We start from the raw sequence: 24,973 nt of genomic DNA on the forward strand, positions 1-24,973 counted from the left end.
TTACTCCAGGAAAATGACACTGCGGAATTGTTGTACATAATTATACATGTATAGGTATTAACCGCATCCGAACGCTTACGACCGATATTTTGGAATTGCAGTTAAGGGCAAAAGTTGCGGTCGTAATGCAATAAACTTGTGCAATGCCCGCACGGGACAGATCAAAGAAATCTGTAGTTGGGTCTGGAAATTATTTACTTTGGAAAATAGCCCACAATTGATTGATAAGCTGCAATAGTAGAAGAGACTAGACCCAGTAATGAAAAATATACCATAAATAGTAGACAGACGAATGAACGGACTAGTTGCATAAGTTTGTCACATCGCGACGATTGCTTGTTAATAATATGAACTACAGCGCTGTTGTCAGTGCGGAATATGACTTTGCGATTTGCGAGAAATGACCCCCAGCAATAAACAGCTACGACCCAAGGATAGAATTCTAAGTATGCTATAGACAGAGGTGACTGACCTATTCGGGTCATCTCCCTTGAAACACTTCCCTTTGAAGTACGCCCCGTACCCTATACTACCGGCGGCATCTGTGTAAAGCTCAAGTGTGTCATTTGACTCCCAGCCATTAGTCAGAAACGGAGAAACCCCATTAAAATGGTCAAGGAAATAAAGCCACATCATGAGGTCCATTTTAGCCCCATGATTAAGGCGCAGCTTGTGATGCGGCTGAGATAAACCCCGGGTTAAAGCGATGAGTCGCCGCAGAAATGCCGTCCCGGAGTGACCGCTTTACACACAAAGGGAGCCTACCAGGGATTGTATACTTCCACCAATGTGACGCAGTGCCTTGGAAAGTTGTTGGCGAAGAGCCTGCACCTTTAACTCAGGAACTCTAACCTGCTGTTGGTGAGAGTCTATATCTAAGCCTAGATAAGCAATTGTTTGCGATGGGCCCGCTGTTTTCTCTTCAGCAATTGGTACCCCCAAACGCGCACATACCACTTTAAAAGCTCGGAGTGAATCATGACATGCATTTAGAGAATGGCCAACAAAAAGAAAGTCGTCCAAATAGTGGGTTATTAGTGATGTTGTTGCCATCTGTTTGGTCATGAATTCAAGGAAAGTACTAAATGTTTCGAACAGAGAGCAAAATATGGAACAGCCCATCGGTAAACATCTATCATAGTAATACAACCCTTGAAACGTAAGCCCAAGTAGTTCATAGTCAGATGGGGCTACTGGGAGTAAACGGAATGCAGACTTTATGTCCGATTTTGCCAGCCAGGCGTTGGGTCCTGCCTCCATGACTAATTCTACTGCCCTATCAAAAGTTGCATAATGTACGACACATTTGTCTTTGTGTATGTAATCATTGATAAATGCTCCTTCGGGATAGGATAAGTGGTGAATAAGTCGAAAGGAGTTGGGCTGTTGTTTAGGCACCAAGCCAATGGGGGAACACTGCAGATTGGGAAGTGGGTGTTTGTCAAAGCGACCCGCTACGCGACCTAATTGATCTTTTCGATGAATATTGTTGGCTGTTGCGAGGCAAAGGAAAGGCATTTCGCCTCACGCGACACACGGGGACCTTGGTAATGTAAAGTAAACCCATCAGAAAATCATACCCGTAGTAATTCCGCCGCTGTAACATCGGGATAAACGGAAAGCCATTCGGTTAAAATGTCAAATTTAATTGGGGTTGGAAGAACGAAAATTGTCTCCAGCACACGATTATCTGGCTCTAGCCCCCTGCGAAGCCGTCAGTTGTGTGCTGCGCAGAAGTCAACCCTGAAGAGGGCTGCCGTTTCGGCTCGAAAAACAAAATACACGGCATGTTAGAGCTCCATAGCCAAAACACAACTCGTTCACTTATGAGCGAATTTACAATTCGCCCAGTGGCAACCCTTTGCCTGGTTATAGGCGAAGCAGAAACCACCGCCTTTGGATGTACGATGCGCAAAAGTGGCACCAGAACTAGGTGGTGCAGATGGAGTGGAATTGGCGAGTACGGCAGCGGCTGCTACCGTAACCCACAACTCCATGTCAATGGCCCCCCAGGAACGGCTCGGATTAGCTTCTTGGCGCAGACGAAACTGCTCGTCATACGCGCACCATCCTAAGCCGCTAAATTGGGAGGCAGCCATCCTCACCGTCTCCGCGTACTTGAGTAATTCGCGGTGGCGCACCGCATAAATGGCCGTAAAGGTGTGAAAGGCAGTGAGCCATTTATCAATGGTATCGAGTCTCCTTTTAGCCCCATTCTCAAGCGCTAACTTTAAGGTTTTATCACTTGGTTGCACCAGAGAAGTCGCGGCCGGATCATGAAAAAGTAAGGAAAGATCAATGTACTTCCCACTCCATATTTTCTCTTTAACCCCAATGGGTACTTGAAACCCTAACGGAGCCTCGCCCTATGGAGTTTTTTTTGGTATAGCGGCTGAACGCTATGCCCCAATCTATAACAAATTAGCTCAAGTTGTCTACTAGTGACACTCGTTCAAATGGGCCATGTTTTGTCGACCGTAAACTTGAATAATGGACTCTCCACGGCAAACTCTTGGTGGCAAATGCATTGTGAAACGCCCGAATTGTATTCATTTGGAAAGTTGGCCTGGGAACTGAGGGAGAGAAAGAACGTGTTTTGGACAAGGCTGGAAAAAAGTGGAAAAATATAGTTGGTGTTGCTCAGAAAGAAGAAACATCATTGGTTTCGTGTTTTAGTTTGAGTCAGCGACTACAATATTTCGGAAAGAAGCAATCCCGCCCCTCTCTTCACAACGTTTCATTACAAATTTTGGTAGCACAGATGGGTGCCGGCCGCGATTTTTTTTCCACGTAGGCTGGTTGCTCAAATGTCATGCGAAATTCGGTTTTCCTTTTAATCGTTGCAAGACACCTATGTTCTCGTTCTTTTTGTTTTTACTTAGAATATAATTATTTCAACTATAAATTCAGAAAAGAAAAAAAAAGGCGATGAAATGATCAGCGACGACGTTGATTCAAACCAGGGATCTTGGTATCCATAGCTCATCACGCTATATAGGCTTCTGTGGTAGCTCTACGACGTCCACACTTTAAAATGCTCTAAAGGTAACTGCATGGTTGACTAAATAACAACGATACTCTTGATATCATGGTACTGTTTCATTAATAAACATACTGGCCAGGTCGAAACTATTGAATTATTCATGACTTTATAGCAACCCACTTACGGAAAAGAAATTCGCGTGCCAGCCACCTGCGGCCTGACCAGGTGACCTCGGTCCGTCTGCCAAGATTCACAGTATATTTTTAAATTGCGGTTTGGACCGACTGGCTGTGTTTAATATTTAGCGCCCTCAATTGATTGTTTAATGCTTCGTAACAACAGGCCCCTCAAAAGGCCCATCAAAATAGTTTCACCAATGTATAGCTTACATAAAATACGTACAGTACATTACCCAGTTCTTAAGGTTGCACGTACATCACTGATCCAGACTCACGCCACCATCTTTGCAATCGGTAGTCCAAGAATCTACCGATCCGTCCGCTTTCCGCACGTAGGCCTCTCGGGTGCCTATTGCAATTTTCGGCTAGCCCAGGCGAACTTCAAGACCACCTGCTCTGCAAGTCCGCCTCGGTACAGCGGATCGTCGACCGGTGAGTCTAGTCCCGTCAAAACTACAGCCAAGCCTGGTATGTCGACGCGTGTTCCAGTTCGTAATCCAGCACGTTTCCACCCATCTGTGCTACTGCAATTTGTGTTGAAACGTTGTAAAGAGAGGGGCGGGATTGCTTTTTTCCCAAATACACGAAACCAATGTTTCTTCTTTCTGAGTAACACCAACTATATTTTTTCCCACTTTTTTCCAGCCTTGTCCAAAACACTTTTTTCTCTCCCTCAGTTCCAAGGCCTACTTTCCAAATGAATACAATTGCAACAACTTTCTCCCAAAGTGCCGGCCACCTCTGGCTTGACCCGGTGTCCTCCGCCCTTCCGCCAAGATACGTAGGCCCGTAGTTTCACCCCATCTGTAAATGCAAATATATGTTTCCATCTCCTCCTAAGCTCATTACACTATCATTAATGTATATTACCTACGTTTTTATTTATTTTTTTCCATGTTCAATCATCATTTATGTCCATATTGCAAGTATACAATTCGTTCCACTTGTTGCATTGGGTAAACCTGACTGATTGATTTATTTAGAATTGGTGTTTTGGTGTCCATAAAATGCCATTTCCTCGAAAAAACATTCGAGGGGGGGGGGGGAAGTGCCTTCTGTTGCGATGTCAGACTGCGTAAGGTTAGGCCTAAGTGCAGTGCCTCCGAAAATGCACTATTCTCAACAATAATGTTTGTTATTATGAAGTTCGTCTAATTTGAGAATGATTTAGTTTAATGTATTTCCCCGGCTACTAAATCGACCTTTGAAAAAAGCGAAATAAATTTTGATTCAGCCGATCAATTCGTGAATTTAGTATTTTATGGGGAACACTCTGAAAGCCCACACTTACCATCTTGACATCGTCATCTGCGTCATGTTACCATGGAAACAGACAACAAATTAAACGAATAAAAACACAATACCTAAGTCCATTATGTGCACAGTTCACTGAGTGCATTGTCCACTGAGCGGCGGATATCGAGGACAGGCGCTGACACCACGTTATCAAATTTCGTGTGATTTGTTTTTCTGGTATTAAGGAGCAAAACTGTTCATTCTCTCCACCAACCACAGGACTAAGAGATTTTCCCAAGTGACGGGGACAGAAGTGGCGGGAGAAAGATAACAAAACAAGGTAAGTGTGGCCGGCTTCAATTGCTTTTCGATGAGGCACATGTTTTTGAGACAATTGGTAGACGAGACGAGTTGAACATTTACCTCAGACCGACGCAGGTCGCTTCTTACAAACTCTACCAATATCAAGTAAGACCCAAGATGTCGCTGGTAAAATAATGTCCGATGTCAGAGCTCATGTACCGCCGACTTCCCTTATTTGTCAGGTTACTAAGTTTTGCTATGGCTTTTTTTTAAATGCAAAATGTTACTTGAGACAAGAGAATGTGCACAATTGAGCAGATTTGTTCCTGCTATGACGCAGCACGCGTAGCAGGACTAGTAACAGAGAGGCCGCTTGTGATGTTTCTGCTCCCTAATTTTGATTCCGTTCTGATTTATTTAAAATGAAATCGCCCAAAGATTACATTTTCACTGTGTATTAGGTAATTAATAGAAACACGTTGAGCACCAAAGCAGAAAGATCTAAAATGAGGTTTTGGAGAAGATCTAGCACAAAAAAGACAAACAGGAAGATCAACGATCCTGCTTATAATGACAGGAACAAAGCTGATTTCATTTAACATCAAGCTTAAAATACGGAACAATCGTGCTTTGCTCCATATTGAGAAAGCAACATTTCTCAAAACAAATTTCAAAACCCAACATTTTTTTCTTTCAAAAGAAGATACAATTTACAGTTTGCAAAATAATGCATAATACGGGCTCGGAATATAGACTACCGCCAGTTAGGTATGACTTAATCAAATTGAATAAGGAAGTTGACATATTCAGATTTTACAATTTATTCAGAAGGATTATATGATCAACACAATCAAATGCTAACTGAGATACATTACCACACTACCTGTAGCTTAAGCTCCATGCTCCATGTTCCATGAAAACGCTTGTTTGTTTAATGGCGTAGGGTGCTCCCATGTTGAGTGCAACATGGTCTAAATCCTGATATGCAACAGGGGATCAGATTATTTTCATTTAGGCATGTACATGTACATGCTGCTGTGTGCATCCCATCTTCCTAAAATATTGGAGACATTGGCAGTATGGAGGTAGGGAAATAATTACTTGTACTACATTATTTTGTCTCCTCCCTTGTGAATTGGTGTTGCCAATGCGTGTTTCCAGTCTTTAGCGTATTGCGCGCATCCTATTGAGAGCTTAAATAATTATGTGAGATAACAGTTATGTTATATACCGATAGGTTATTTAAAACATTTGAACACTAATGCCTTCCGGATTTGTTCTGTTTCACAACCGACTTTGATGATACCATTAGTTTGTAATATGAAAGGTCATAGGTTTTCATCGTCGAGATAATCGAGGACAGAGGCTCGACTATTGTTTTTCTGGTTCGTCCGGAGGGCCATTAACAGTCATACGTTTTCCGATTATTTAACAAAATTGTTTATTTAAAGTTGATATGTACAGCACGAGCTTTTTGAAAATGTCAAATGTCTTTACCGAACAAAATTTTGAGGAATATAATGCCGTGTCACAAAAAATTTCTTGTAGCATTTGTAGGCCTTTATACAATTTCAAAATATAGTTCCAGTTCAGTACGTTTTGAGCCAAACGCTCTAAAGTTTGGATGGACCGATTCTAGCTACGCGACTATCGCGGCCGATCTGATACAAGCTTCTTGATCTTGGAAGACCTTCGTGCAGCCAGGCCGGCCTGAAAATGCTCAATTTCAAATCTATTTTTCGGGGTGCCACAATAAAAAAGCACGGATATGCTAACTTTAATGTATCAGCAACGACGTTGGGATCGTCAATATTTTTTTCCCATTTCGGAAAAAGGAATAACACAAGCACGGGAAAAAAAGACAACAAGATTCCATCTTATAATAGTTTATGCGGTACCCGCTGCTATGTACATCAGATTCGAACCGGCCACCCGATCCCGTTAGCTCGGTGGTCGAGTGGTAAGACATCTGCACTAGAAAGCAGGAGGTCGTGGGTTCGAGTCCCAACCGAGTGATTTTTTCCAACTTTCACTCGGGAGGTAACACACTGAGTATACAGTGTATACTCAAACCTAATTTGATTTATATCACCCCGACGCAAAATTCCATCTGATAAGAAACAATTAAATCGACCAAAACTGAAATGAATATTCAATAGCGGTTGTTGCAACTAGCACAAATGAATTTGACATGCCCGAAAACATAGTAGGCACCAAGAACATCCAAATCTAACCAAAATAATCTTTGTGCTGAATTTGGTGCTTGATTTGATTTTTCTGATATCTGCTAATTTCACGTTCAGCTTTGACCTGTAGGATACCACGTAAGCTACACGAGCAGAGCATCACAAATACTGAATATCCATATTCGCATTCCAACATCTAATCATATCAGGATTGTACACATTGATCCAAACGTCTTGTGACTGTCTTTTATAAACAGTACAGGAATGTCTGCTTAAAATGTTTTTGCTTTCTCAAAATCTGCCTGTGTGACATGTACGCTTGCAAACAATTCAGAGGTGGTCATGAGCTCGTTCTCACTTTTCTATATTGCAATCCATGCTGATTGCTACGGAAGACAGATAGTGCCACTCAATGAGTGTGAATATATTGGTTGGTGCGTGTGAACATATTACAGCGGCCACCACTTATTATCTGGCGGCCGACAGATAATAAATGGCGGCCACTGTACAAAAAATATTTTTACACGTACACATATAATATCCACACTTTTTTATGTGGCGGCTGCAGCCACTTATTAGAAGTATGAATACAAAATATTTTTACGTACAGCGGCCATCACTTATTATCTGGCGGCCTAATATTTTAACACGCACCAAAAAAATACATTCACACTCATTGAGTGGCACTATCCGTCTTCCGTAGATTGCAGTAATTCATTATTGTAGTTGATTAAAGATCCCAAATCGACCTAAATCGTTAAGGCTGACATAATCCCTCGCGAAGAATGAAATACATTTTCTTAAACATTTAATGCAAATTCCCTAGAGTTTCCATATAAATAAGTTAACAATGGTTTCCTCCACGACGATAGAAATCGGGAAAAAATAAGACGTGAAAAGAGAGTAATTATTTTGGTTACTTGGTATCAACAATCAGTGGCGTGACTAGGGTTAAACGTGATTCCGGTGGGCCTGGGGGGGGGGGGCACCTGGGTGCCCACATTCAATGGGGCACTGAAGGCAAATGACATGTTTTTGTTCGTTTCAAGATTTTAAATGATTTTAATGTTACGTCACTGAAAGTATGTGATACCCTTTTTTTTTCAAGAAAAAAAATACATAACTGTAAGTCAACACGTTTATTCCATACTTTTTAATATCCTTCATTTTATCACCATGCAAACGGTGGCCATACTTTACAGCATTACCGACTAACTCGACAAGATTATATTTTTATCACATCTGTCTGTGAGTTGCGGAAAAGAATCGTTTTCCCTGTTGTCAGTCTCTCTGTTTTGAAAAGTCGAATAAATTGGCTAATGGGAGATGATGCAAACCGCCATGCAAGTGGTCGGTTTGAAGCAGTGTTGTAGGTCTCGAGACCGCTCTCGGTCTCGGTCTCGGTCTCTAGACCTCTTTTTGCTGGTCTCGGTCTCGGTGTCGGTCTCGGGAGCTGTGGTCTCGGTCTTGGTCTTGGTCTCGGTCCCCTTTGGTCTCGATATTTTGGCCGGTCTCGAGTCGAGTTTAGGATTAAATAAGAATCAGTTGAGGGCAAATGTGACTGCAGTGTGATGCTAATAGACATGTCTCTCTTCACTTTGTGAGTGAGGCATAGTCCAACAACCAATGCTCCTCTTTTATATTTTTCGCTTTTATTGTGGGATGGTTTGTTAGAACAAGCACTTTATAGCCATCCTCATTGATTCCATATACAACTGAGATTTAAATCCTATGAATCAAGACTAAAACATTATTCTTACCGTCAGATTTTTTGTTTTGAATATGGGAAACAATTCAACTCTTTTTCCCAGAAATATTGGTGATTTTTTTCTGTTTTCCTTTTCAATTTTTCCTTTATTGGTGGAGGTGGGAAAACACTTTTTGTTCATTATATTTAATAATGGATATTCATCAATGCGTAGACCGTTAGCCTACATTGCTATTAGTGGTGGACAGCTGAATGTTGTGATCTCTTATTAAAATAGACACGACTTGGGAATAGAGAATGCAAATTACGTGAAATGTTCAGAGTTACTTCTCAATAACACGTTCTTTATCCCAATCATATTTTTTTATGAAATGGAGGGTGCCATTTCTTTTTTTATCATACTGTCACTTTCTTTTTGACTCGCCATGTATTCATCTTTTCATCTGTGATAAACACAAATTGAGCTACTGCCATAATCACACCAAAAAAAATAGAGTCTAATTGCCTGCCTTATCTCCTTTCTAAATGTCAATTGCGTTTGCATGAGTCGAGAAGACTTTTGTTCCATTAATCGCTAAATGCTGTTTACGGCCATCACAATAAACGAATGAAATATTGGCAATATGTTGTACATGTACTTGTAAATTACTAAAATATTTTAGTAAATCGCCCGGCATAGTAGCCGATGCGGGCGATACGCTGGTACAATACACAAAATAGGCGTGCGCACGCAGCCATGAATCTTAAAAGTACATGTACATCTCGCCAACCACATTCATTTTGTGACAGCGCCCTTTAATTGTGTCGGCCATATTCTCCAATAGGCTAATGGTGATGATGACGGCGGGCAGATTAACAGAAGATAGATCAGGCAAATATGGTTCATCGATCTTTTATAGTATATTTAATGGTATTGACATTATACACAAATAAAGTGGCATTACATTTCAGCCTAAGCCAGGCCTCTCTGGCTACCAGCTCTTAATTTTTGGGTCTACATGTACAAGTCTATATTCCATGACTGAAATTTTAAAAAATAAATCAACATTTTCTTGCTCCCAATGTTTTTGAATCAGGTTTACAAGGAGATCTAATGTAAAATGAAAGCTGCTTTTAAATATCCGTTGGTAGTCATTGCTAAAATCCAAGTGGTGGCTGTGGAGTTTAGGGTCCTGTAACAGTTTAGTTCGTATAACAGATGAAACATCCACCTTTAACTGAAGGGGCTGGTCTCGGTCTCGGTCTCGCAACTTCAGGTCTCGGTCTTGGTCTCAGTCTCGGGCTATCCGGTCTCGACTACAACAGTGGTTCGAAGTAGAGGTTGGTGTGGCTACCGTGTATACAAACATGCATGCGCTGCTCAACCGTGACCGATTCGCAAGGCTTTCTGCCGGCTTCTGCGTACAGGGCGAGTCCAAAAGAAAGTGACCGAATCTGAAAAATATATATATATATATATTTTGCTTGCTCCATTTCATAATAACAAAACACAGATAAATTACTTTTTATTGACTTTTAACTGTGAACATTTCACGTAATTTGCATACTTAATTCCCACGTTATGTCTATTTCAATAAAAAGATCACAAAACTCGGCTGTCCACCTCTGATCATTTCTTTCTACGAACTGGTTAATTTCCATTGAGTACAATGAAACATGGAGGTTTTCCCACCTCGATAAATGAACGAGAACTTGCAAAGAAAAACATATATTATATCGCTACCAATATTTCTGGGGGAAAAATGACTTGTTCCTCATATTCAAACCACAAAATATGACAGTTAGAATAATGGTCTTGATTTCAATTAACAAAATCTCATTTGAATGCTTGTGTGTAATCTGTAATTCTCACTACGCTCAATAGCTTCCAATGGCACTTCAATGGACAGCTATACTAATGCTTTCTTTTAGTAAAACATGCATAACTTCTGTTAGGATAGATCAATTTCAGTATTACTTTTTTTCAGATGAGTGGAAATGCTCTTTTAAGACATACTTCATGTATCAAATTTGTGTATCAAATTTCTTGCATTTTGGATCACCCTGTAGATGATAATTGCCGTATACGCACAACCTTTTATTTAAAGCAACTCTATAATGATATCATTAGTCACTCTTCTTTGTACCGTTTCAGTGTAAAAATGGAAAACACAAGCTGCTTAGGTTGAGGATATTTTACAGACACAACCATTACAAAAGAGACACAACCATTAATTGTCTCTGCGCGCGGCATTTCGATCAATGTTAACTTAAAACTTAGTGTCAAAATAAGTTTCTGGCAATGTTATTCAATAATACATGTGCATCAAGTCAATTTGTAAATTTTCACCTAAATTTACACCTTTCGAAATGTAACACAAACGTATTAACATTCACTTACACACGTATAGAGGCAAATCATTAGATACGATCCACATTTCTTTGTTTTTGTTTACTCTCCTAAACCACAGATGGCCCCGGGTTGATGCCCCATGAGTTTGTAAGCTGGTTAATGAAAATCGTTTTTATTTTTGGTCCCATTATTATATGAAAGAAGGTTTCCTTCTCGATGATGGAAACCGAAAAAATATACAGAACACCCTAAAATATTGTAATGTGTTTACTCGGTACACTTAGAGTCTGTGTTACCTTATTTTTTTCAAGAAGTGAAGACCTTAAGCGTAGAAGGCTCTTTAAAAACAAGAAAAGCATTTTTTTGTATCCTTCATTTCTCACCACGAAGTGCAACTAGCACGGTGGCCTTTCACGGCCTAACCGGCTTACTCTACAAGATGATATTTTATTACATATGCCTGGCGGTTGAGCAAAAGGAACGTTTTCCCTTTGGTATCTTGTTGTCAGATTTTCTCTTTTTTATCAAATGCCGAAAATTTGGCCGAAGGGACGTGGTTCAAACCGCCGTTTGTGTAAAAAGAAAAGTTGTTATTACTGATAAAGCCACCCTGCTTAAAGTTGCTGTATACGTGCTCGTTGGGTGTGGCAACTAGAAAAATAGGGGTTTTTTCTTCAAATTGAATGGAACATTTTTTTAGCCAACTGATTTCAACTTTGGAATTAAGAGCGAGACGCTTTTGGTTCGATCTGAATAATGTGCGCAATTTCTGAACTTGTGCACGCCATTTAAAACCACTTTTTTTAACTGTAAAAAGGCCTTCAAAAATAAACAAGCATTTTATTTGTTGCAGGACATTATATTCTTTTACATTTCATTCGCAAAAGAAAGATCGAAATTTTGAAAAAAAATTTAACCTTTCAAATTCCAAAAACTACACTCCCGCGTTGCATGTTCGTCAAGCTTTTTTAATAGCTTTTTCATAGATGATAACTGCCCAACACTTTGCATCAAAGCAACAATGCCTTTCCATTGAAAACAACAAAAAACATCATTAATCATCATTCTTTGTGCCGCTTCATATGTAGAAAGGAAATAGACGAGCAGACGTTTTGCACATTTCATGAACATCAACAAAAGAGACACAACCATTAGGTGCTCTGCGCACCGCATTTTGATAAAAAAAATTTAGTGTCGGTGTCGGGAATAAGTTTCTAGCAATGCTATTCAATAATTGAGATATATCAAGTTCGTTTGCGAAAATAATTTACACGTTTTAAAATGTACCACACACGTATTAACATTAAATATCCCTTGCATTGGAGCAAGCTAAATATTTTAAAATATTTTCAAATTCTGTCACTTTCTTTTTGACTCGCCCTGTATGGAGAAGCCGGTAGAAAGCCTTACGAATCAGTATCGGTTGAGCAGCGCATGCATGGTTGTATATAGTAGCCTCATCAGTAACCTCCACTTCGAACCGACCACTCGTATGGCAATTTGATGCATGTCCCATTAGCTGATTTGTTCGACTTTTCAAAAAAGAGAGACTTGACAACAAAATTCCACAGGGAAGCGATCCTTTTTGCGCAACTTGCAGGCAGATGTGATAAAAATATTATCTTGCCGAGTTAGACGGTTAGGCTGTAAAATATGGCCTTCGTTTGCATGGTGATAAATGAAGGATATTACAAATGTATGGAATAAACATTTTGAAAATATATATATACAGTTATATTTCTTTTCATTTCTTCAAAAAGGGGTATCACATACCGGTACAATCAGTGGCGTAATGGGGGGGGGGGGGCACCCCCACACCGAATGTCTGTGATTATATATATATGATTTTTTTTACCGAAAGGTATTTATGAATGGGAATAAATGTGTGCTCCGTCGGTGTTTTTTAACACCACATGCAACCGACAACAGTCGCAGTGAGACTAGAACAACCAAACGAGTGCAATCAACCAATAGACAAACTATTGACGAGGGCAATCTTCATTCGAACATTAATGCTTCCCGGACTAGTTTTGTTTCCCAACCGACTTTGAAGATGCAATTACTTTATAATATAAAAGATACTAGGTTTTTTATCGTCGAGATAATCGAGGACAGAGGCTCGAGTAATACCGTCTTTTCAGGTTCGTCAGGAAGGCCATTACCAGCCATACGTTTTCCCATTGTAGAACAAAACTGTTAAAGTTGTTATGTACAGTACGAGCTTTTTGAAAATGTCAAATGTCTTTACCAAACGCAATTTGAGGAATATAATTCCGTGTCACAAACAATTGCTTGTTGCATTTGCACGCCTTCATACAAGTACAAAATGTAGTTCTACCCATCGCGCTCCAGTTCAGCAAGTTTTGAGCCAAACGCTCCCAATATTTATATCTTGTAACGTACAGTAAAGCCGTGTATAACATATGTTAATTTTGGAATCACGCGATTTGTATCAGCCTGGCACCATGGATGGACCGATCGTAACTACGCGATTATCACGGCCGTTCTGATGCTCTCTGATCTTAGAAGACTTACGTGCAGCCAGGCCGGCCTGACAATTTTCAATTTCAAATCTATTTTTCGGAATGCCACAACCAAAAAGCACGGATATGCTAACTATAATGTATCTGCAATGATGTTGGGATTGTCATTACATTTTTTCCCCATTTAGGGAAAGGATTAACACCATCACGGGGAAAAAAGACAACAAGAAATCATGAAATCGACCAAAACTGAGATTAATATTCAATAGAGCTTATTGAAACTAGCACAAATGAATCTTGCATGCCTGAAAACAGATATAGGCACCAAGAACATCCAAATCTAACCTAAAGAATCGTTGTGCTGAATTTGGTGCTTGTATCAATATTTGCACGATTTTTCTGATATCTGCTAATTTCACGTTCAGCTTTGACATGTAGGATATCACGTAAGCTACACAAGCAGAGCATCACAAATATACTGGATTCCATAATCGCATTCTAACATCTAATCATATCTGGATTGTGCAAATTGATCCAAACGTCTTGTGGCTGTCTTCTATAAACAGTACAGGAATTTCTGCTGAAAATGTTTTTCCTTTCTCAAAATCGGCCTATGTGACATTTACGCTTGCAAACAATTCAGATTTGGTCATGAGCTCGTTCTCACTTTTCTATAATGCAATCCATGCTGATTGCTACGGAAGACAGATAGTGGCTCTCAATGAGTGTGAATATATTTTGCTGGTGCGTGTGAAAATATTACAGGGGCCACCACTTATTATCTGGGGCGCCAGATAATAAAGTGGCGGCCACTGTACAAAAAATATTTTCACACGTACAAAAAAAATATTCAAACCTTTTTTATGTGGTGGCCGCCACATAAAAAAAGTGTGAATATGGCGGCCGCCAGTTATTTTGTGGCGGCCGCTGTACAAAATAATATTTTTAAACGTACACTATTATATTCACACTTTTTTATGTGGCGGCTGCAGCCACTTATTATAAGTATGAATACAAAATAGTTTTTTGTACAGCGGCCGTCACTTATTATCTGGCGGCCAAATACTTTAACACGCACCAAAAAAATACATTCACACTCATTGAGTGGCGCTATCCGTCTTCCCTAGATTGCAGTAATTCATTATTGTAGTTGATTATAGATCCCAAATCGACCTAAATCGTTAAGGCTGACATAATCCCTCGCGAAGAATGAAATACATTTCCTTAAACATTTAATGCAAATTCCCTAAAACCTAAACAGTTTCCATATAAATAAGTTAACAATGGTTTCCTCCACGACGATAGAAATCGGGAAAAAAATTAGACGTCAAAAGAGAGTGATTATTTTGGTTACTTGGTATCAACAATCAGTGGCGTGACTAAGGTTAAACGTAATTCCGGTGGGCCGGGGGGGGCACTTGGGTGCCCACATTCAATGGGGCACTGAAGGCAAATAACATGTTTTTGTTCGTTTCAAGATTTCAAATGGGGAGCGCCGGGCCCCCCCCCCCCAATTGCGTCACTGAAAGTATGTGATACCCTTTTTTTTCAAGAAAAAAATATATAACTGTATGTCAACATGTTAATTCCATACTTTTTAATATCCTTCATTTTATCACCATGCAAACGGTGGCCATACTTTACAGCATTGCCAACTAACTCGACAAGATTATATTTTTATCACATCTGTCTGTGAGTTGCGCAAAAGGATCGTTTTCCCTGTTGTCAGTCTCTCTTTTTTGATAATTCGAATAAATTGGCTAATTGGACATGATGCAAACCGCCATGCGAGTGGTCGGTTCGAAGCAGTGTTGTAGGTCTCGAGACCGGTCTCAGTTTCGGTCTCGTGACCTGTTTTTGCTGGTCTCGGTCACGGTCTCGGTCTCGGTCTCGGGAGCTGTGGTCTCATTCTTGGTCTTGGTCTCGGTCCCCAGTCTCGATATTTCGGCCGGTCTCGAGTCGAGACCAGCCAAAAAAGTGAGGGGGCGGATTCCGCCTCTGCCCCAGTTTAGGATTAAATAAAGAATCAGTTGAGGGCAAATGTGACTGCAGTGTGATGCTAATAGACATGTCTCTCTTCACTTTGTAAGTGAGGTATAGTCCAATAACCAATGCTCCTTTTTATTTTTCGTTTTTATTCTGGGATGGTTTGTTGAAACAAGCACTTTATAGCCATCCTCATTGATTCCGAATACAACTGAGATTTAGTTCTTATGAATCAAAACTGAAACATTATTCTCACCGTCAGATTTTTTGTTTTGAATATGGGAAACAATTCAACTCTTTTTTCCCAGAAATATTGGTGATTTTTTTTCTATTTTCCTTTTCAATTTTTCCTTTATTCGTGGAGGTGGGAAAACACTTTTTTTTCATTATATTTAATAATGGATATTCATCAATTCGTAGACCGTTAAATTGCTATTAGTGATGGACAGCTGCTGAATGTTGTGATCTCTTTATTAAAATAGACACGACTTGGGATTAGAAAATGCAAATTACGTGAAATTTTCAGATTACTACTCAATAACACGTTCTTTATCCCAATCATATTTTATGTATGAAATGGAGGGTGCCATTTCTTTTTTTTTTATCATACTGTCACTTTCTTTTTGACTCGCCATGTTTTCATCTTTTCATCTGTGACAAACACAAATTGAGCTACTGCCATAGTCACACAAAAATAGAGTCTACTTGCCTGCCTTGTCTCTTTTCTAAATGTAAATTGCGTTTGCATGAGTCGAGAAGACTTTTGTTCCATTAATCGCTAAATGCTGTTTACGGCCATCACAATAAACGAATGAAATATTGGCAATATGTTGTACATGTACTTGTAAATTACTAAAATATTTAAGTAAATCGCCCGGCATAGTAGCCGATGCGGGCGATACGCTGGTACAAACACAAAATAGGCGTGCGCACGCAGCCATGAATCGTAAAAGTACATGTAAATCTCACCCACCACAATGAGTTTGTGACAGCGCCCTTCTATTGTGTCGGCCATATTCTCCAATAGGCTAGTGGCGATGATGACGGCGGGCAGATTAACAGAAGATAGATCAGGCAAATATGCTGTATCGATCTTCTATAGTATATGTAACGTTATTGACATTAAACAAAAATAAAGTGGCATTACATTTCAGCCTAAGCCAGGCCTCTCTGGCTACCACCTCTCAATGTTTGGGTCTACATGTACAAGTCTATATTCCATGACTGAAATTTAAAAAAACAAATCAATATTTTCTTGCTCCCAATGTTTTTGGAATCAGGTTTACAAGGAGATCTAATGTAAAATGAAAGCTGCTTTTAAATATCCGTTGGTAGTCATAGCTGAAACCAAGGGGTGGCTGTGGAGTTTAGGGTCCTGTAACAGTTTACTTCGTAGAACAGATGAAATATCCACCTTTAACTTTTTACTTTTGTCAAGTTTCAACATTGCAAAAAACTAGTGCAAATTGTCGTACTATAAGTTTGAGTTTCTTTATCAGATTGACACTTTATAGTAAAACAATATTATATTAAAAAAAAAATGTTTTTAAAAAAGTGGCAACAATATATGGAGTTCATCAAATTAGGTTTTCCCCTTCTTTAAATTCGGTTGTTTGCATTTTTTTAAAATTGATTGTGACAATAACAAATTATGTTGCCATATGTTATTTATGGTATGAAGCAAACATGAAGAGCACTCGCATGACACAGTTAAGCAGGTACAAGGGATTCCTAGCTTTCAATCACTTCCTTCACATCCCCATCACATCATCATCTCGAGGACAGACTGTTCACTGTAATTAATGTCTTGTTTTATTTAGATTATTGTTATTTATTATCCGCGGTCTCGGTCTCGGTCTCGGACCATTTCGGTCTCGGTCTCGGTCCGCCCTGAAGGGGCTGGTCTCGGTCTCGTTCTCGGTCTCGGTCTCGCAACTTCAGGTCTCGGTCTTGGTCTCCGTCTCGGACTCGGGCTATCCGGTCTCGACTACAACAGTGGTTCGAAGTAGAGGTTACTGATGTGGCTACCGTGTATACAGACATGCATGCGCTGCTCAACCATGACCGATTCGCAAGGCTTTCTGCCGGCTTCTCCGTACAGGGCGAGTAAAAAAGAAAGTGACTGAATTTGTAAAAGAAAAATATATTTTTTGAATGCTTCATTTCATAATGACCCAACATAGATCAAGTTTTTACTGTGAAATTTCACGTAATTTGCATACTTTATTCCCACGTTATGTCTATTTTAATAAAAAGATCACAATACTCACTGGTTAATACCCATTGAGTAGAATTAAAACATTACGTTTTCCCACCTCCATAAATGAACCAAAACTTTCCAAGAAAAACAAACATTATATCCCTACCAATATTTCTGAAAATAAAAAGTGTTGACTTGTTGACACAGAATATGACAGTAAAATAATGGTCTTGATTTCAATCATTAAAATCGCATTTGAATTTCAAATTTCAAATTCCAAAAAAATATTCAATCACACGCTGCATGTTCGTCAAGCTTTCTAATACAGCTTCTCCATAAATGATAACTGCCAAACGCTTTGCATCAAAGCAACAATGCCTTTCCATTGAAAACAACTCAAATGACATAATTAACCATTAGCTTCATGTGTAGAAAGTATGTGATACCCTTTTTTTTCAAGAAAAAAATTTATAACTGTAAGTCAACATGTTTATTCCATACTTTTTAATATCCTTCATTTTATCACCATGCAAACGGAACCATACTTTACAGCATTACCAACTAAAAAGATCGACAAGATTATATTTTTATCACATCTGTCTGTGAGTTTCGCAAAAGGATCGTTTTCCCTGTTGTAAGTCTCTCTTTTTTGAAAAGTCGAATAAATTGGCTAATGGGACATGATGCAAACCGCCATGCGAGAAGTCGGTTGGAAGTAGAGGTTACTGATGTGGCTACCGTGTATACAAACATGCATGCGCTGCTCAACCGTGACCGATTCGCAAGGCTTTCTGAATAAATGAACGAGAACTTGCAAAGAAAAACATTTATTATATTGCTACCAATATTGCTACCAATATTTTTGGGGAAAAAAATGACTTGTTCCTCATATTCAAACCACAAAATATGGCAGTTAAAATAATGGTCTTGATTTCAATAACAAAATCTCATTTGAATGCTTGTGTGTAATCTGTAATTCTCACTACGCCCAATAGCTTCCAATGGCACTTCAATGGACAGCTATACTAATGCTTTCTTTTAGTAAAACATGCATAACTTCTGTTGGCATAGATCAATTTCAGTATTACTTTTTCAGATGAGTGGAGCATGCTCTTTTAAGACATACTTCATGTATCAAATATGTGTATCAAATTTCTTGCATTTTGGATCACCCTGTAGATGATAATTGCCGTATACGCACAATCTTTTTATTCAAAACAACTCTATAATAATATCATTAGTCACTCTTCTTTGTACCGCTTCAGCGTAAAAATGGAAATCACGAGCTGCTTAGGTTGAGGATATTTTATGAACATCAACAAAAGAGACACAACCATTAATTGCCTCTGCGCGCGGCATTTCGATCAATGTTAACTTAAAACTTAGTGTCAGAATAAGTTTCTGGCAATGTTATTCAATAATACAGGTGCATCAAGTCAATTTGTAAATGTTCACCTAAATTTACACCTTTCGACATTTAACACAAACCTATAAACATTCACTTACACACGTATAGAGGCAAATCATTAGATACGATCCACATTTCTTTGTTTTTATTTACTCTCCTAAATCACAGATGGCCCCGAGTTGATGCCCCATGAGTTTGTAAGCTGGTTAATGAAAATCATGTTATTTTTGGTCCATTATTACATAAAAGAAGGTTTCCTTCCCGATGATGGAAACCGAAAAAAAAAATACATAAAACACCTTAAAATATTGTAATGTGTTCACTCGGTACACTTAAGCCGCTGAACTTACACAGGGATCGCTATGGGCTTGGCTGTTGGTAATTTTAACCGTAAATCACGTGAAGTGAGCGCATTATTTCAGATTCAAGCCAAAGCTTTGAAATATCCGTGGGAGAAAGGGCAACCATGAAACACTGAATGAGGCTTAAAATTCAAATAAACGTAGGCTCAATAAATAAATTCACGCCACTTGTTACAATTGCCAATTTGGTTTCGACGTTAAGCCGTTGGTAATTACAGAAATGTCATTATGCCTGAAAATATTATATGAGCAACAATTTTTTGCATAACTGTGGGAATTTACACAAAGAAACAAAACAATTATCCGTTTGTCTGTGGCCGCGTCTTCAGTCTCACAAAATGTTATGTACTTGTTGTCGGCACCGAATGAAATTATTCTCATCCATAATGATAACTGCGTAGACAATTTCATATTACCAGGCTTGCATAGATAAAGCAATGGAATCCGACAACCGAATCGACTGTTGTGTTTTTGAAAATATAATGCAACTTTTTAAGAATATATGGTGACACTTAATGTTGACCTTTTTTTTGGGGGGGGGGGTATTGGGGACGCTGTTTCCATTAAACGAACCCTCAAGTCCACACGGTCTTCCGTTTCAAAGATAGCAAAAACGTGCTTGCTTGGTTCAGTTTCTTTGACAAAAGGGTGCATATTGAGATACACCCTGTTTTGTGCTAGATGTGACGTGGGCCCAATTTCACGACTAATTTTACGGCTTAACAATTGCCAATAAAGTTGTGCTTAGCATAGCAGAAAAAAATGCTAACCTTGAACACGTTTTCACGGCTTGGACGTGCTAACGGTGGTACGTGCATGGAGATTTCTATTGTTACGTCACTAAGTTAAGCAATTTTTCCTCTGAGGTAAGCGTGCCTGTTGCTGTGCTTACTGCTAACGGTCTCCATGAAATAGACGGAGGCTCTGTCAGCAGGAAATCGTGTGCTTAGCAGCGCCGTGAAATTGGGCGCAGATATGACAAGGCAAGAGGGCGTATAAAAGATACACCTTTTTGCCTCGTTATTAGGCAGTGTGTTATACGCATCGTAGAAATGCAGTAATAGTACATTGGATATGCTTTCTGAAAGAACACCCTTTTATCAAAATAATCCTTTTAATTATGTTCGTAGTACTTCATGGTAAAAATTGTTCAACTGTTTTCCATTGCCTCTATAAAACACAGCAAAGACAAGAAGCTGAAATGTCCACTGTATATTCACAACATTATTCACAATGTGTGGTAGAAAAATAGGTTTAATTAATGGTAAAATAGAAACGTGGAAGACCCTGAACTTTAATTAACTAGATTTTCCTCGAAATGCGTTTTTTCAAGATACACCATTTTACCATGCTCTTCAACAGAAGAATGAAGTAGATGAATGTAATTTTGGCGTCTGAAACCCTCTTTTAATTTGGAATTGACTGGTTGCGCTCTGTATATAAGTCAGGTGACCTATAGTGGGTATCAAACATCAACAAGCACTGCGTTCTGTTGTACAGTACATGATGATTGTTGCATTTGTTTGTTCGATCGCGGTTTTTCGTTCTTGAAACCTCTGAAGAATACCCCTGAGTTTGTATCTGCAGCCTTACTGGAATGGCTGAATAAAGCTTAGAAATTCTATAAGTACCGCTGACATTGACGGCCGCGAATGAAAATGTGGTATCATTTGAAAGAAAATCACAATCACACGACAAAATCAACAACGTATACATTATTATCATAATGGCTTGCGTTTCGGAGATATGCCAATTTAAATGGCGAAATACAATGAAAACATTCTGTCAATTATAGTGTAAAAATAGGGCATAGTATTAACACCTCTAAAATTTTCAGACCTGTCTAAAATGTTTAATATCATATGAATCGTGATAAACAAACACTATTTTCATTTTGGAATTAGCTTTTTATCTTTCATTGAAAAAAGGTTATGATTTTTTTTTCGGAACACCGCACGATTGTACGAACCAAGGCCACTTCGCTATACGACCACACAACTCCGTCGCCGTAGAGACACGGGCAAACTACAGTTCATTTCACGCTTCACGCAACGCGGCAACACGGAACAACCAATGGTCTAACCATAGCTCAAAAAAACCTATTTTATAGTACTGGTGATCAATGCCACAATAAAAGGGTTCGTAAGTGTGTTATATGTGTTATTTATCAAAAAATAAAGCCGATTGTCGGTACAATAAGCATATCAGTAGTCTTTGCACGTCCCACTGCATGAGCTGAGATGACGTGATACCCACTATAAGTCACGTGATGACATGTAAACATTGGTCGCGCAATCGGTCAATTATTTTCTGCCTTCAACATCATTTCGTGTTTAACTCTTGTGTTTTTTCTTTTTCTTTTTTTTTTCTCTTCAGATGTTTAAAATAAGAAAGGGCCATCAAGTCATGGGATCGGGCTGGATATCATCTGCATTGCTGACAGCACTGATTGCTATCGGTACGTCGTTATTAACCAATATTCTATTTACATGGGTCTGTGGTATTTATTTGATTAATGAGTGGAGTGGTGTTGCTCCGTGGTCCGGAGCATCAAACTCAAGTTATGTGGGAAATTGTTCAGGTTGTGGGTTTGAGTCCAGCCTGGGCTTGCGATGCGTGTGTCCCGTGGGCAAGACACTTTTCCTGACACAGAATAAAAAGGTAACTGCGAAGGCAGAAGTGGTTCATGTTATTGATTTTGGCTGCTTTGCACCTAAATGGCAGCATCCATGGGCGTCGCAAGGGGGGGGGAGGGTAAGGGGGGGGCACTTAAGCCAAAAAAAAAGGAAGGAAAAAAAAAAGAAAAGAAAAGAAAAGAAAAAGAGGCGCGAAGACAAAGTGGTGTAAATTTAATGAGTTGGGGGGGATGTCCCTGCCCCCTCTAAAACTGATAAATCGAGATTGTGTTGAGAAATACCAGCATTTTTTGGCAAACAACAAATTTGCCCCCCTCTAGAAAAAATCCTGGCAATGCCCATGGCAGCATCGAGGTGTATACACCCAAAGGGCTGGAGCTGAGATAGTTGTTTTATGATCCCAACGAGAAGGGGTAATATTGCTGTTCAGTGCTTTAAAAGGCCATCTGGTTGAGCTACAAAACAAAAAAAGAGCAGTACTTTTTCACGACGTCGTGAAGTGTGAATCTAAGGCCTGAAAGGTTTGTAAAGATCCCATCATATTTTAAGGTATTTGCTTGATTCATCATTTGGCACAGGCTGGAGTTTTCGGAAAAGCATTTTTTTTCATCTTGCAATTTCTGTGGAAATGTATATGATTATGTTAAAATCAAAGTTGTGTCCAGACTGTGCATCATAAAACATTCAATTATAATGTGTTTGCATGTGTTTCATGCCAATCTGGGATATGTCCATGTTATCATTATATTTTGACTACTGGGCAATCCAGTAACATCCAACGTACGTCTTATACTACCACATGGTGTACATGTACGATGTCGTTAAGGTGGTGGTTCCTCAGTTTGGTCTGTATTCTTTTCTGCTCATTAGATGTCACATCACCTTCACTTTTCCAGCAGCAGGTCATTCAAGTGTCTGACATGTACGTCTGGATTTACGGAATGGTCCTGCTATGAAAAGTGGTCCAAACTTTTATCTTGTATGGATTCCAACATTTGACTTTTATCTTCCCTAACAAATGTGCAGTACATGTAACCATTGAGTCAGTATTTCATAGGGTCCAAATTCTATACTACATTCACTCTAAAAAAGCATTAGTCAGATTTGACTAGAAACCAGTCAAATTTGACTAGCCATTCAGGTTCAGCTGGTGTTGCTGCAACTGAAAATCAGTCAATCTGACTAGATTTTTCCAGTCAGCATTTTTGATTTTGGAAAATAGTTGTGCAAATAACTGAAATTTGAGTCGAACCCAACTACATTTTGTAGTCACAGTATGTAATTTTGCATGTTTAACCAAATTCCTAGTCAATATTCAATAACTAGAAAAACCAGTCAATATTTTGACTAAGTTGTTTTAGAGTGTTGGCCAATTCTTGTGATGAATTTGCATTCGTATACGTGCAATTGCCAGTAGGTTTATGTCTTTGACTAGTTTTTAATTAATCTTTCTGCGATATAAATAAAACAAAACTCGGCATGGCAAGAACTTGGATGCGCCTTGCTCCATAGTCCCCTCACACTTCTTGCCCTGTATGCAGATTCACACTATTTTCACTCGTTTGGTTGTTTCTTTATTTTTCTCACTGGATAATGCAGTCGTCAGTTCGGTCTCAGCCCGAATCTGTACTCTGATGATTGACCTAGACTTACGCGGTTGCGGCCAGCGCATGGGGAGATTTGTCCTGCCACAAGGCGATCCTTGCACCTGTACAGGGGTCAGACTGGGCGGTCATTACCACCGCTACGCGCCTGAGATGCAGGGACAGGATCCACCGGTGTATATGGACATGCTGCCGGAGGTGACTGCTGAGGTTATCGGCCGTTGGTTCAACTGCACTGAGAGCAAACTGGAGGAGTCAACGCTCGGAGTCATGACACCAGTTTTTCAGTACCACCCCTGAGCCGTCGATGCCGCCTGCAGATTGTCAAGAGATCTTGGAAGCTGGTCAGAACACAAGCGGAGTATATACCATCCGGCACAAACGCCAGAATATGCAGGTCTACTGCCGCATGGAGTCGGGGAAAGGATACATAGTGAGAAAAGTTACTTATTTTCTCAGAATCATTCTGTATTTTACAATTAAACATGGCTGAAAGATATTTGGCAATTTAGCTCCGAATGTATTTGACATTGAGAAAAAAAGAATACTTCAGGCAATTGTGTTTTCAACTTGTTGCACTGAGTACTGTTGTTGGTGCTAAGGAAATGCAATCTAAAAGAACGTCCGTGCATACGCGTACAGTGGATAACTGAACCAGTGACGATAATTAACAAACATGCGCTTAGGCTAACGGGAAGTTGGAAGTTGCACCATATACAAACTAAATATGTTTCATTATGTTCCTGTAATCATCAATTGTTTATTGTCATTAATAAAAAAAAAATGCGATGAAAGCTACTAAACTTCCAGCCTCATATTCTACCCCAAATAAAATGAAGGTTTAGCTACGAACAGACTGGTTAATGGTTAATGTTAATGTCTGAAATGTCCAGTGTTGTTCATGGGTGTGGCCTGTGTTTTTTAAGTTTGTTTGCCAACTCTAAAAAAAAAATGACTTCAACTTGTGTTCTGAAACGCAGGTCCACCAATAAAGAAAAGGTTTTGGATTTTGCTTAGCACAGCGTGATTCGCTAATGTTAACCCAAACAAGGCCGGGTAAAGCGGTGATGGTAAACGTGGCCCGATTTTACCGTCACTCATATCGTTTCTGGCAGGTATTTCAGAGACGCATGGACGGCTCCGTGAGCTTCAACCGAACCTGGCAGGAGTACGCCGAGAGGATTCGGGGATCTGACCGGAGAGTTCTGGCTGGGCAACCAGAAAGGTGCATATTCTGACTTATAACGGGGGACGGGAGCTGGTCATCACTCTGAGGGCGTTTGATGGGGATGAAGCCCGTATTCGTTATGGGAACTTCAAGATAATACCACTGAGTACAATTACCTGCTTCGTATCGGAGACTTCAT

The 24,973-nt window shown here is 39.5% G+C and overlaps 1 pseudogene; it reads left to right on the forward strand.

Annotated features, from left to right (window-relative positions):
- The window catches only part of LOC119738326, a 31,722-nt pseudogene that overhangs the window by 5,856 nt on the left and 893 nt on the right, over positions 1-24,973 (forward strand).

This window comes from Patiria miniata, unplaced genomic scaffold, assembly GCF_015706575.1.
Source record: "Patiria miniata isolate m_02_andy unplaced genomic scaffold, ASM1570657v1 HiC_scaffold_3, whole genome shotgun sequence".
Lineage (NCBI taxonomy): Eukaryota > Metazoa > Echinodermata > Asteroidea > Valvatida > Asterinidae > Patiria > Patiria miniata.